This window comes from Molossus molossus, unplaced genomic scaffold (assembly GCF_014108415.1).
Source record: "Molossus molossus isolate mMolMol1 unplaced genomic scaffold, mMolMol1.p scaffold_m16_p_16, whole genome shotgun sequence".
In the NCBI taxonomy this organism is placed as follows: Eukaryota; Metazoa; Chordata; class Mammalia; order Chiroptera; family Molossidae; genus Molossus; species Molossus molossus.
In genome coordinates, this window is record NW_023425351.1 from 22472456 (window position 1) to 22488501 (window position 16046).

The following is a 16046-nucleotide window of genomic DNA, read 5'->3' on the forward strand; positions in this document are numbered from 1 at the left end:
CATTGATTGGTTGCCTCCTGCACAACCCTTACCAGGGCTGAGGATCAAACCTGCAATCCAGGTACATGACCTTGACCTGAAATCAAACCAACAATGGTCCACCAGCTGACACTCTAACCACTGAGCCAAATCAGCCAGGGCTAGTATTGACATGTTGATAATGTTAATTCTTTCTGTCAATGAATATGATATATGCTTCTACTTATTTGTATCCTTTTCAATTTCTTTCTTCAGTGTCATATAATTTTCTAAATACATATTTTTTATATCCTTGATTAAATTTATTCCAAGGTATTTTATTATTTTTTTATACAATTGCAAATGGGATTTTTTTCTTAGTTTTTATTTCTCATAGTTCATTATTGGTGTATAAAAGTGCAACTGATTTCTGGATTTATTTGTTTTGTATACTGATGCTTTACTGAGTTCATTTATCAGTTCTAGTAGTTTTTTGGTGGAATCTTCACTATTCTCTATATAAAGTATAATGTCATATGCAAATAATGACTGTTTTACTTCTTCCTTGCCAATTTGAATGCCTTTTATTTTTTCTAATTGCTGTGGCTAGGACTTCCAGTACAATGTTGAATAAAAGTGATGAAAGTGGAAATCCCTGTCTTGTTCCCAATCTTAAGAATAACACTTTTAGCCTGGCCGGTGTGGCTTAGTGGTTGAGCATTGACCAATGCACCAAGAGGTCACCAGTTTGATTCCCAGTCAGGGCTCATGCCCAGGATGTGGGCCAGATCCCCAGTGGGAGGCATGCAGGAGGCAGCTAATTGATGTTCTCTCTCATTGATGTTTCTATCTCTCTCTCCTTCTCCCTTCCTCTCTCTCTCTAAAATCAATAAAGAAAACATATTTTTTTAAAGAAAAATGCTTTTAGTTTTTGCCCATAGAGTATGATGTTGCCTGTGGGCTTGTCATATATGGCCTTTATTACATTGAGGTATATTCTCTCTATTCCCACTTTGCTGAAAGTTTTTATCATAAATGGGTCCTGGATTTTATCAAATGCTTTTACTGCATCTGTTGATATGATCCTGTGATATTTATGCTTCATTTGATTTATGTGGTGTATCATGTTTATTGATTTGTGAATATTGTACCAACCTTGAATCCCTGGAATAAATCCCACTTGATCATGATGTATAATCTTTTAAATGTATTGTTGGATTTGGTTTGCTAATATTTTGTTGAAGATTTCAGCATCTATGTTCATCAGGGATATTAACCTATAATTTTCTTTCTTTATAGTGTTTTAATCTGGTTTTAGAATTAGAATAATGCTGGCCTTATAAAATAAGCTAGGGAGTCTTCCATCCTCTTGAATTTTTTTGAATTGTTTGAGAAAGATAGGTATTAGTCCTTCTTTGAATGTTTGGTAAAATTCACCTGTGATGCCATCTGGTTCAGGACATTTGTTTGTTTAGAGTTTTTTTTTTATCACTGCTTCAATTTCATTAGTTATAATCTGTCTATTCAGATTTTATAATCTTCCTGATTCAAGTTTGGAAGATTGAATGTTTCTAGGAATTTATCCATTTTGTCCAGATCGTCCAATTTGTTAGCATATAGTTATTCATGATATTTACCTACAATTCTTTTTATTTCTTTGGTGTCAGTTGTTATTTCTCCTCTTTCATGTCTGATTTTACTTATTTGGGTCTTCTCTCTCTTTTTTCTTAGTGAGTATGCATAAATGTTTGTTAATCTTTTCAAAGAACCACCTCTAGGTTTTATTGTTCTTTTATATTGTTTTTTTTAGACTCTGTTTTATTTATTTCTGCTCTGATATTTATTATTTCCTTTCTTCTACTCATTTTATCTTTGTTTGTTGTTCTTTTTCTAGTTTCTTTAAGAGTAAAGTTAGATTATTTCTTTCAGATTTTTCTGTTTTTGTTTGAGATAGCCTGTAATGCTATGAATGTTTCTCTTAGAAATACTTTCACTCTGTTCCATAAATTTTGGGTTATTTTGTTCTCATTTTCATTTGTGTCAAAGTATCTTTTGATTTTTTTCTTGATGACATTGTTAACCCATGTATTGTTTAGTAACATCTTATTTAGCTTCCATGTCTTTGTGTGTTTTTCAGTTTGGGGTTTTTTGTTGTTGTTCTTGTTGTTGTGATTGATTTCTACTTTAATACCATTAGGGGCAGAGAAGATGCTTGATATGATTTCAATCTTCTTAAGTTTATTGAGACTTGTTTTGTGTCCTAATATGTGGACTATCCTAGAAAATGTTCAATCTTCACTTGAAAATAATCTTCTGCTGCTTTAGTGTGAAAGATTCTGAAGATATTATTAAATCCATTTGAGTAGTGCGCTATTTAAGGCTGCTATTGTCTTATTGATTTTCTGTCTGGAAGAGCTATCCATTGATGTCAATGAGGTGTTTAAATCCCCTACTATTGCTGTATTACAGTCACTCTCTCCCTTTATGTCCATCAAGATTTGCTTTACATATTTAGGTGCCCCTATGTTGGGTATATAAATGTTTACAGGAGTTATATCTCTTGTTGAATTGCTCCCTTTATCATTATGTAGTATCCTTTTTTATCTCTTAGTATAGCCTTTGTTTTAAAGCATGTTTTGTCAGATATAAGTATAGCTACCCCAGCTTTTTCCCCTTTCCATTTGCATGAAATATCGTTTCCATCTCTTTTCTTTTAGTGTGTATCTTTTATTCTGAGGTGGGTCTCTTGTAGATAATGTATGTATGGACCCTGTTTTCTTATCCATTCAGCTACCATATGTCTTTTGATTGGAACATTTAATCCATTTACATTTAAAGTGATTATGGATAGGTATGTATTTATTGCCATTTTATTTTTTTAACTATGTTCTTTCACTTCCTCCTTCTCTTTTTCTTCTCCTTCTCTTCCTCCTCTTTTCCTTCTTCTTCTTCTCTTCTCCTTCTCCTTCACTGTCTTTTTGTTCTTTTTCTTCTTCTTCTCAAAGAAGACCCTTTAACATTTCTTGTTACATTGGTTTGGTGATAACAAACTCTTTTAGCTTTTTCTTGTCTGAAAAGCTCTTTATTTCTCCAATTTTATTTTTCTTATTGATTTTTAGAGAAAAAAGGAAGGGATAGGGAGAGGAAGATAGAAACATTAATGTGACAGTGAAACATTGAGCAGCTGCCTCTTGCATGCCACCTACCAGGGATTAAGCAGGCAACCCGGGCCAGGAATCAAACAGGAAACATTTTGGTTCATAGGATGACACCTAACCAACTGAGTCACACCAGTCAGAGCTGTTTCTCCAATTTTAAATGCTAACCTTGCTGGGTAAATTAGTCTTGGTTGTAGGCCCTTGCTTTTCATCATTTTCATTATTTCATGCCAATCTTTTCAGGCCCAAAATGTTTCTGTTGAGAAATCAGTTGGCAGTCTATGGGAGCTCCCTTGTAGGTAACTAACTGTCTTTCTCTTGCTGCTTTTAAGATTGTCTCTTTGTATTTAAGCTTTGTGACTTTAATTATAATGTGGTTTGGTGTGGGCTTCTTTGGGTTCCTCTTGTTTGGGACTCTCTGAGCTTCCTGAACCTGTGTATCTTTTCCTTTCCCCAGGGTAAGAAAGTTTTCAGTTATTTCTTCAAATATGTTCTTGATCTCTTGCTCGCTCTCTTCTCCTTCTGGTACCCCTATGATGTGGATGTTGTTGTGTTTCAAGTTGTCACTAAGGTCCCTTAAACTACCCTTGTTTTTTAAATTTTTTTCTTTTTTTGCCACTCTGATTAGGTATTTTCTCCTACATTGTCTTCCAAATCACTGATTAGATCCTCTTCTTCATCCAACCTACTATTTATGCCTTTTAGTGTACTCTTCATTTCAGATATTGTATTCTCCAGGTCCGACTGGTTCTTTTAATGGTTTCTATGTTCTTTATTATGTTGTTGTAATTTTCACTAAGGTCCTTGAGCATTCTTCTTGCTATTGTTTTGAACTCTATATCTGATAAATTGCTTGCCTCCAATTCTCTTAGCTTTTTATCTGGTGATTTCTCCTCTTCTTTAATTTGATGCATGTTTCTTTGACTTCCCATTTTGGCTGCCTCTTTGTGTTTGTTTCTATGTATTAGGTAGATCTGCAATGACTTCCAGTCTTGGCAGGCTGGGTTTATATAGTAGGTATCCTTGGGGTCCAGTGGTGCAGTCTCTTTGCTCACCTGAACTGAGTGCTCCAGGAATGTCTCTTGTGTGTGTATTATGTGGGTTCTCTTATTGTAATTGAGTCTTGATTGCTATTGGTCCATACATGTGTAGGTTGACCCTCTGGCTGGCTGGCTGATTGTGAGGATCAACCCCAAACACAGTGTATGAGCTGCTATGCAGGTACTGACCACATGAAGCAGTATTTTTGCCTCAGGAGAGTCTGGTGCTTGCCAAGATCTCCCTTTGGATGTGCTCCTTGTGAACCTAACTGCATCCCTCTCTCATGTCATCTGAAGCTGACCACTGGATGTATTGATTCTTGGGCCTCTTGGGAGGGACTCTAGTGCTAGCCATTGTCAGAAGCTGCCTGTCACTGGCCCTGGGCAACCTGTTTGGAGCTACAAAGTGATCCACAGTTTGCGGCTGCTTCTGATGGTCCTGGGTGTGCATGGGAAGGACCACACTGTGCACCAAGGTCAGTTTCTACCAGCACTGGGCCTAAGAACAGGTCAGCAATAGTCTTGAGGCACCCCAAGATTAATCTCCACCTACCTCCACCTGCCTGCTGCCTATTAGGTTCAGTCACTGAAAAGACCTCTGGCAGTATTCAAGTACTCACTAAGGTAGATTCTCAGTGATTCACAAGGTGGGAGCAAGTGGTGTTCACTGGAATGATACAGGTTCTAACTCAGTGCCAGTACTGGGTCTGAGGGCACTCAGAAAATGTCCCACAATATACCAAGTCTAGCTGCCACCCGCTGGGCCAAGATAGCTATTTTAAATGTGTCTTACAGACCCCCTCCAAAAATGTAAGAAAATATTCTTCAAGGTGCCAGCCAAGAAATGATCCTTTCAATTATCAACCTCAGTTCCATGATTTAGAATGTCTTTGGTCACAGTTTCAACATGGTTAAATCAACATAAAACCTGAAGGACACCTAATGTAAAAAGAATGTACTATAGTCTGGTCAGTGTGGCTCAGTGGTTGAGCATCGACCCATGCACCAAGAGGTCGCCGGTTTGATTCCCAGTCAGGACACATGCCCAGGTAGTGGGTCGGATCCCCAATAGGGGGCATGCAGAAGGCGGCCAGTCAATGTTCTCTCTCATTGATGTTTTTATCTCTCTGTCCCTCTCCCTTCCTCTCGCACTAAAATCAATAAAGAAAAAAAACTTTTTTTAAGAATGTACTATAGATGATTAAATGATTTCATTTTATTCTCCTGGATTATTTCTATTCACTCCACAAAAATGTATTAAATACCTGCTATGTACAGGACAACAAAGGTTGATGGTCTTAAATTTTCATATGTTTCAGAATAACCTAGATTCTACTTTAGCAATCCTGATTTAAGTGAGTTAAAAGTAGATTCCAGAAATGTGCTCTTGTAATGAATACCCAACATAACTGAAGTGGGACTCAAAGCCCCCACTTTTGAGAAATACTGAGATAGAGCTTCGGATTCTATTTCTTAAGAGAACAGTGGAATATAAACCTTCACCTTTAATACAAAAGTTGGTAAAATGTCTCACATAATTTGAGTAAAACTAAAAGGATCCAAATGTAGGGGTCCTTACCCACCTGCAGCTAGGAAAGCATGTTTAAGAAGGGGATAGAGAGTTGGGTGTCATTTCTAGAAAGTCTACTTTGAGTTTCTAAGAAGGTTTTCTTCAAAAATTATTCCTAAAATAGTATTTTCTAATATTTTCTTCAGAAACTGGTAAACCTTCTACTGACTGGTAAAAATCTTTAGACAGAAACCAAGCACAGAAAATGCATTCTCTTCAGGCCGCTTCCTGGAAAGCACGGAAGGCCAGCTGGAAGGTGGGGCTGCTGAGGCAGGACCATCAACACAGCGTCACTGTGTTGTGCTCTGCCCCAGCCCTGAGCCCCTTCACACATATCACGTTCAGGTACTTCCTTTGTTTTGTTGTCTTGTTTTCTCCTAGGATGAGGCTTGAGAAATTTTAAACAGTATGATGACAGACTCACAAGCAAGGTTATCTGGTAATCTGAGGCCTGGAGATGTAGGGGGTGCTGCCTGCTGTGTGTTATAGACAGAGGGGAGGAGAGATGAGACCTCCTCTCACAGGGGTGAGGGCAAAGGGCTGTGCATGGAAGGCTCATCCATGTGACATTAAATTTTGGATTGAGAGTTCTGTATTTATCATCCCTAGTTCTATTAGGATCCTAACCAGAGAGAGATGAAAAGTCAGAGTATATCAGTACATCAAGAAAATATCAAAGTATCTCAGTATTAATAATAAGGTATCATTAAGTATTATACATCAATGAAGTATATCAATAAAATTTGAAAGACTGAAATCAGCAAGCCCCATCCTAAGCATAGCAAAGAACAACACCAAACCCACCTCAGGAATAGAAATCAGTGGCCTCAACCTATCAGGATGCATGTCCTGCAGTAGCTACAGCATCTCACTTTAAGTTATGGTATTCTTTTCTTTCATTTCTCCCAAATTAACATCCAGTAGCGAAAGGTAATTTCCCTATCCACATTTGGCAATCATGAGAATAATTTAGCCACTTTAAAGTCAGGTGATGGCACAATAAGGAAAAGACACGAGGTAGTTAAAAATTTGAAGAATATGTCAATTGGTAAAATTAGATAAAAAGTTACGCTGTGTTCTGCCCTACATTTGGACTATCACAAATGAGGCAAACTTTTCTAGGCAAACTGCTGAGGACTGCCAATTTAACAAGCTGTTCCATGCTGCAAGGGACATATTTATGGACATACTTTCAACAAGACGTACCTAGTGCTACCAAGCTGTGCTGTACTAAAGAGCAGAAAGAATCAGAATGATAGATTTTTTTTAAAAAGCATTTCACACATGGGTCCTATTAAAATCAGATCAAGTATTCTGAAATTTATAGGCAAAAATATTTAAAATGATGACAAGGTTGTTGCATGCTCTAAGAAAAAACACCCGGAAAATGTAAAAGATGAGATTGACACAGCATGTTTAACTCAGGCTGTTGTACAACAAGGCTCTTGAAAGGAGAGAGGAAAAGCCAAACTACATTGTGAATATTCTCATTTTTAATCAGTTGGGTCAACATGACTCGAGCGCTATTTAAAACCTAGGCTTACCTCATGAATCTTTTTTAGTATAAAGATTACTGTTCACAAAATATTTCCAGAAAAATTGGTTTCATGTCTCCGAATTTTCTGACGGTCCAAATGTCACCTGAAGTCACTACTGGTACTGATATTTAATTTCAGAAGCCTTTGGCTGTCTTCTATGATAGCACTTCTCATCCTTGGGGGTGTGTTTGGGAGTCAAAACTGTTCTCTATGTCAAACTTGCTACCCATTTCTATTTCTAGCGCTGGAGATATAAAGTCAACTTAGAGCTCATCTTCTTTGTTCTGGGAAAAAAAAGAAAGAAAGAAAGAAAGATCATTGCCCTAGGGGAAGGGTATAAAAGAACTGGTGGTGTGGTGGTTTGACAAGAACCTGGAATGTAACTGCTTTAATGATTGGAGTTATCCTTCACACATGCATTAATTTACATTCATCCAGTTTTGAAAATAGAACCTATAGAAGAAAAAGAAACAAAACCAAGAACATGTTTCTTTGATCATCATTGTCACTACAACAGTTTGGATGGTCCTAGCTGTCTATACACTATTTCTGTAAATGGCCAAATGGTGAATATTTTACACTTGTGAGTCACAGGTCCTCAACTCTGCTGCACAAAAGCAGCTGTACACAGTAACTAAACAAATGAGCATATGTGTGCTTTAATAAAACTTTATTTACAAAAATAGGTGGGTGGCAGGCTAGATGTGGCCCTAGGGCTGTAGTTGGATGATCCCTGGACTCAGATGAATCCCACAGAGGCTGCTGCAGAAGACACAAAAGGACCTCCTAGCAAGAAAGTCAGAAGAAGGAAATGACAGTCCAAAACTGGTAACTAAACCCTTGGATCAGGGTTGCTGGAAAAGAGGAGAGGCCTGGCGTGGTCAAGGGCACATTCCGTCCTGAAAGTGGCTCTGAACTACTAGGTGCCCAGAGCAGGTCTGTGGTTGTGAGAACTGAGACAGCTGCTCAAGTAGGGCTCTAGTCCTGGAGGCTCAGGCCTCCCAGGCATGCTCTTTCCTTCTCCACCCCACATGCTAACAAACCCCCAGTGACCCCAGGACAGTCTACCAATGGGCAGGGCCTCAGCTCCTAAACTTCTGGTGTTAACATTCTGGTGCTTGCTGTCAATGACCCTAACAGCAGCAGAGAAAGTGGCTTTTCTGAGTGGGACCAGATGTTCTAGAATCTTCCTTGTAAGATGATATATCTATGAAGACTAAGCTCTTTGGACTGAGCAAGTTCCTGAGGGTCTTGGTCTTTTCATGGGACACCACAGAGAAAGCGAAAATTGGATGAAATGTAGTTATAATTTGAAAAATAAAATAAATGTGACCTCATTCTATACCCTGTTGAGGGGTGCACATGGACTATAGAAAAAGAATCTCCTATTCATTCTTTGGACAAAAGTGTTAGGTTAATGAGGCCCATGGTTCAGATCTTCTCATTAAGACCAGTACTGTGATGTAATCTTTAAAGGCCTACTTAGATGGAGATGAGAATAACTCAATGGATTAAAAGGCCAAGGTGGGCTAGAATAAGGTTGGTCTCCAGATATCTAGTGTGGGTTCAGTAATAAAATAAATTATTTCCAATAGTCACTCTAGCCAATATTTTCCAATAGTCACTCTAGCCAATATGGCAAATCAGGACTTTATTTCACATTAAAAATAGCTTGAGTCTTTTGGTGAGTCATATTTATACATACTTTAGAGTATTCACATTGCATGTTCACTTACTGCTTGATTTTTTTCTCAGAACAAAGCATGAGCAGGTGGGAAAAGTGTTCCTATTACCCCATGTTTTTTCAGACAAGGTAACTAAGACCCAAAAAGTAATTTGCTACACTGGTGTCTTTCCCCCATCATTTATTCCAAACCAGACGTTCTCCCTCATCCTCCCGGCACCTTTGTTTTGCTGCCTCTAGACTGCATCAGCTGCCCAGTGTTGCAAGCACCCATGACTGCCTATCTACCTCAGGCTGCTTCTTACTCAGTTTAGAATAAGGCAGAAAGAATTGTAGAAGAGAAACTGGACAGCACCCATGGGATACTCTGTTTCATGGGAACAGTGCCATGCAGAGACCCAGCGCATGCTGCGAACCTTGGGCAGTCACTCACCTTCTCTGTGTCTTAATCCCTTATCTGTAGGATAATGATAGCACCTAATTCAAGGAAATGCAGTATGGGGTAACTGACTTGAAATTAGGAAGTGTTTGACGCAATGCCTACTATACTATAAGCACCAAGCAGATATGAGAAGTCTTGAGCTGGAATCAGAAAAAGAAACCTGGTCTGACTACCAAGAGTGTGACCAAGAAAACGTCATGTCACTGCTCAGGCTCCTATTTTCTCCTCTGTTAGTAGGAGACAACACTATCCCTCCAAGCTGCTGTAGATGAGAAGTGATAATGCTTTGTAATGTACTAGTCAGATTGTAACTACCTTGGTAATTACCTTCTTTGCACGTGACAGTGCAATTTTAAGACTACCAAGCAGAAATAGTAGGTTTTTCCCTTATCAGAAATGTCAGAAAAATGAATTATACAAAGTGAAAATCTGACCTGGTTACCCCTTCTTAAAATTCTTTCCATCACACATAACCAAAAAAAAAAAAAAAGAAAGAAAGAAAGAAAGAATAAAAGAAGTGTCATCATCTACCTATCTCCAGTTGTCAAAGCCCTATGCATGCAGAGTGTTCCAATAAAGGCTACCATTTATTGCATCCTCACCCTGTGCTATATACTATCATATTTAATCTCCATGGAACTGCTATAAGTACAACAAACCCAGTTCTACAGGTGAGGAATCTAAAATTCGGAGAGGTTAAATAACCTCTGCCCCATGTCAGCAGCCAGCAAATAGTAAGGCTGATTCAGCCCAAGTTCTTACGATGCCAAGACCACATCATTCACCAGCCACTCTCCATGCTCCTTCCACAAAAAGAATTTCTCCTTACTCTGAAACCATACGGTACTTGGTTCTTACTCTTTTCATAGGGATACAATTCTACCTTGAATTACAATTCTTTGTACATATCACAGTTATATGCGGGTTTACAGGCTTCACAAAAATAGAGGATAGGGTGTGTGCATCTGTGAATACACCCTCGTTGCCAGCCAAGTTCCTGGGGGTGGAGAGAAGCAGATGACCGACTGGGAAGGGCGAATCCACAACTTGCCTGAACTACAACTGCCTTACCTGAGAATGAGGTTGAGAATTCCTTCCTCACAGGATTGCTAAATTGTTACAGTTTACTAACAAGATTGATGTTCTTTATTCAAAGGAAAACAATCCATGGATGGGGGTACAGAGCCTTGTAAGCAACAGAATACTTTTCTAGAGGGATTTGGGACAAGAGTTTCACACAGTAGTAGAAGAGGCATCTCAGAAACAGAGATGATTGGCTGGGGGGTGGGGATTTCTGTGTAAAGCCAGAGTTTCTGTTTTCTTGGGTAAGGTTGACCTGGGCCCCGAGGCTAAGGTTACTAGATTACATTCTTATGTAGGCCCGTGGCTAAGGCGACTAAGTAACTCCATTTTTATCATGGCTAAGGCGACTAAGTAACTCCATTTTTATCATCAGTGAACTTTCTTTGGTATTTTTCCAATAATAGGTCAAATACCCCTAGAAGTAAAGGAATTTTGTCTAAGATTATAGTTGCCCCACGTGTTGGGAGGCATTTGCAGTTTCCGAGTACTGGTGATTGCAGGCACTTGCAGGTATTTGCAGGTACTTGTGAGCCCAGTGAATAATGCTAATTTTGACTTTTGTAATCGCTGTCACACCCACTAGTGTATGGTCCTCGGTGGCGGGGACAAAGGAGGATGAGGCTTCTGACTTTAAAATCGGACAAGCAAGAAGAATCAAGGCTGCTGATCTGAGAGGAGACTATGCCCTCCGCAGCCCGCAGGTGAGAATAAAGCGCTCCTTTACAATTTGGCTGTGCATCTCTGATTATCTTGCTGACACATTACAACAAGGGGAGCTGGCTAAAGCCTATTTGGAGGACATATTGGTGAGTGTTACATTTCCTTGACTGTTTCCCATGGGTGTCGGCAAATTAGGTGTCAATTTCTGACATGGGCCAGGGCTTTTGTGGACCCCGCTATACAAACTACCTTTATTGAGGTCAATTAAAAGAGCAAAGTTTAAATCATTCTAAAAACGACAAAGTACTACCAATGTGGCCACAGTTCAAGTTTAAGTTGTAGAGGGATTCGTGGGACAAATTGGCTCTTAGCCAAAAAGAGAGAGAGAGAGTCCATGAGAAAAAAGCCTGGACCACCTGCTGAATTTCTCTGGAGGGTGGAATTTTAGGGAAAGCAATTAGCAAATAGGTTATAGTAAATAAAGAGGAAAATCTACCAAAAAAAAAAAAATGGTGACATGCAGAGAGGGCTTACACACAGTTGGTCCTGCACTTGAAACCCTAATGGGGCCTCAGATTGCCTGATTCCCCTTACCTGCCCTGGGCCCCGCCTGTGTGCTGGCCCCCAGATCTGGTACCCGCCTTCCTGCCAGTTCTGGGTGGGAAGTTTGGCAGCTCATGAAGAAGGGCTGAAGAACCAGAATGTGAGGCATTAGTGGTGTTGTTCCCCAGAGGTGCAAAGGTCCTGGGGTGAAGGCCCTGCTCAGTCAGCCCCTCTAACCAGGGGAACCCCGGGTTTCATCAGGGCTGGAATTTAGGGTCAGGGATTCATCCAGCTCCCCCACGACATACTGTAGCTCTCCAAAAACTCCATGTGAGTTCTGTGAGGGGCTGACTGTATTCATCAATTCATCAATTCTGAATAAACGTTTCACCAGGTTTACCAAGGGAGCCTTAAATGAAAGACCAGCTTGTTTCCTTGACAGCAGAAATCCACAGGTTTTTTGTGTTTTTTTTTTTTTTAAATCCTTTGTTTCCTGTCAAGAATTCCATAGAAATAATAGAGGCCTAAAAACACAAGAAAAGAGCCTTTCCTCCCAACCTCAAGGGTTTGCTTCCAAGGGAACTGACAAGACGAAGAGCAGGGTTTCCGAACTGCGAGCGGTAAGCAGCAGAGCCCCTCCGCACTGCGGAACAAGCTACAACTCACAAATCGCCTTCCCCCAAGAGTCAAGGAAGCACTTGCAGCCTTAGGACCGGTGTCCGGCAGCTTGGGAAGCACGAAGGCCACATTCCAAAACAAAAACAAACACACACCGCAGAACGGAACCACTCCCCCCTTGGCACAGCCAGCTGGGGCCCAGGCAGAGCTGCTCCAGACCTGGCCTGGTTTCCACTGGTCTTCGGACCTCTGGGCAGCCTCCAGAGCAGCACCCCACCAGGCACCGGCCACCTGCCCAGGGGCTTCCTTCAGGCCCCGGCTTTCTCAAGTGGGGTGAGGGGTCTCCACTGCTGAACCCCTGTGTGTTAAGGAGCCTTCCTTACAAAAGGACTTAGCAGGGAGGCTGCTATAGACTTGCTACTCTACAGAGAAAAGGGAGGATGGGGTGGAGGGGGAAGGGGGGACGCTGGGGAAGGAGGCTAAATGCTTTCAAGTTCAAAGGATTTATTTTGCATGAGAAAAACACATCGGGGCTTGAGGACGGGCAGTAGGCGTTCCCCACCCCCACCTTTAATATCTGCTCAACAAAAAGTCAGCATTAAAATCACTCCGTAGGCCTCTGGGACACCTTTAAAAAAAATCCCTTTCTTCTGTGTCCTTATGTACAAGGGTAAAGACCAGCTTTCTCGGTCCAAGTCGAGAGTGCTGAAGGGAGGGCGAGCAGTGGGGTGCCCAGCCGGAGCCTCTGTCCTCTGCCTGTTCCCGATTCCATGGCCTGAGGCGATGGTTTGCATTTTTAGGGCAACAGCCGGCTATGGGCAAGCAGGAGACCTCTCGTCAGGCTTCATTACTGCACACAAAATGACACGAGCGAGCCTGTGGTCACAACTGCGCTGGTGGAGGGCCGCGAAGGCTTTGCCTCTCCTGCAAACCCACCCCCTCTGCCAGCCCCCCACCCACAACTGCCCCGAACCGGGCTATGTCGCGTGTGCCGCGCCCTACCTGGGGAAGTCAGGCTTTACCACCCTCCTGCTTTGGGGTTTATACGTTTTTGAGACACTTGGAGAAGAGCTCTGTTTGCCAGCTGAGCTCTGTAATTCAGAACCCACCCTTGCCCTTCCTTCTCTGCACCGCTTCCTGATCGGGCAGAATGATTACCCTGACACTGGGAACACAGACCCCTCTCCTTATAAGGTCATTTAAACCATTTTAGTCACCTCCCTAACTGCAATAGTCTTAAGTGTCAGGCCTAAATCACAACTGCCCTCTTTTTGAAAATGCATTTCTATTGATTTTTTTAGAGAGAGAGGAAGGGAGAGAGAGATAGAAGCATTGATCAGCTGCCTCCTCCAAGCCCCCTACTGGAGCCCGCAACCTGGGCGTGGGCCCTGACCAGGAATCCAACCTGGGACCTCTCAGTCCATGGGAGGATGTTCAATCCACTGAGCCACACTGGCCAGGCCGTAAGTGTCCTCTTAAAAAGAAATCCCACAGCTGACAGCAGCAACTACCACCATCAAATCCTGTCTACTAAGAACTATGTCAGTCAATGTACCTTTTGAAACAAGGATAAATCTGTTTGCATCAGCCAGAAACAGGGTTAAGATCGTTTGGTCAATGCTGATATGCCAAGCATTCTCACTCAATATATCAGAACAAGGATGTTTAAGTACAAGATTATTGATTATAAGGTTACTGGTTATGTTGAAGGGACTATTTCCATGGAAAACATTTAAGTATAATCAGTGGGGTAGATTGAATTTGACCTTGGAGCTCCAGTCAAGATTCTGAAGACCGTGGGGTTCAACTTATGTAGAAGGCTATTAGACAAATCCAATATCTGACTCTTTAAAGAGAGCAACCAAGACAGATGTGACATAGGACACTTAAATTAAACCACAGATCGCTGGCAAACTGTGTGATGTGGAAAGGGAGAACAACGTATTATATACTAGCATCTTCTCGCCTGTTCCATTAGTTAGGATTTGGGCTCAGCTGCCATAAGATCTGCACATATGGATGCTTACATATGACAGAAGGTTATTTTTCCTTTGTTTGGCAGTCCTGAGATGAGCAGGCCAAATTGTTTGTTGTTGTTGTTGAAACTTTAAAAACATGAAAATCATTCTTAGTTCACTGCTGTATAAAATCAGACAGACCAGTGGTTTTGGCCCATGGACCATAGTTGGTCAGTCTCTGCTTTAGGGCATCCGAATCACCTGGAGGGCTTTCGGAGACCACCCAGAGTTTCTACTTCAGGAGGTCAGGGTGGGGCCCAAGAATCCGCATTTCTAACAAGTTCTCATGTGATGTTGATGCTGATGGTTTTGAGACCACACATAGAGCATCACAAATCTACAGTGTTGCCATTGCCTTCACCTTCATGGTTAAAGCTGAATTTCCTGCACATGCATATTCCAGCACAAAAGAGAAGGAAAAATAGTCAAGAAAAATAAAATAAACACTATAACATATAAAAAAAATAAATTTCTGTTTTCAACATATCATTCCAACTCAGTAACACATATCTTGTTTGAGTAGAAGTTGTACTTACCTTGCAAAAATATTACGCTCTGCAGTTCACACTCAGTGTCACTGTTCGAAATTTCAAACACAGAGGAAAACGCCACGTGGCCACACAGAATGACAACACTGAAGTAACAGCTTCTTTCTGGTCACTGCACTGCCATTGCTCAAGCCTGGGGTGTACTGCGAAAATGCAGGATTACGGCAGTCTCAGAGGCTGGAGGCGCAAATGGCCCCGGAAGGAAGCTCGAAGTTCTGAACTCTTAGGAACTTTCTCTTGCGATGACCATGTGTAGCCAACTCCACATGGGGCTGACTGTGTAACCGGGAGTTCTCAAACAACCTTCATAGAGTAAACAAGGTTTACTGGAGGGCACTTTTTTTGCAGTGCTCATTTATATTAAAGAACACATTAATAAAGTGCTAACCTCGGGAAAAAAAGGATCTTTCAGTATACGACCAAAAAACTGTACACATCACTTTCACTCACATCCTATTGGCCTGATGTTAGCCATATGGCCATGACTAGCTACAAAGGATGTTGGGAAATGTAGACTGAATCCTACTACAACTCAACTGTAAAAGGTTTTATTATTAAGAGAAAGAAGGGGAGAATTCACTTTGTGCAACAGTTAGATTCTACCACACACACTGGGAAAGAAGGGGACCAAGAGAAGGTCTTCCACACTTTGTCAGATTCTCTCAATGATGACCCTGGCATTTATTGCAGCACCTCTTTGGTACAATCACTGATCAAAAGGAGTAATGTCAGCTCCCATTTCCTAAATAAATATCTGTTCTATGTGCCCCTCATGATGCTAGAAATTCTGCAAATCCCAATTTATTACTTCAGGTCCCTCAAGTTTATTAGTCTTATTGAGTTTCTAGAAATGCACCAACCACTGTGGTTAAAAAAAAAAAAAAAGATTAAAGTAAGTGAAAAATAGCCATAAATACTTCATAATATTTTTAAATGTAGAGTAAGTATAATCCTGGGACAGAAGAACACTGCACATGGTGGTAAAGAGAATACCAGTAAGGTAAAGACTGTCCAATTTAACTACAATAAAATAAAATAAATCATATTCATAATATTCCCCCCAAAAAAACAAAGTCAATAGACATAAGGAAGAAAAATACTTGCAACAAGTTAACAATAAAAAATGTAAATTAACTACCCAATGAACATGGGAGGCAATTTTCAAAAAAGAAATATGCAAATTACC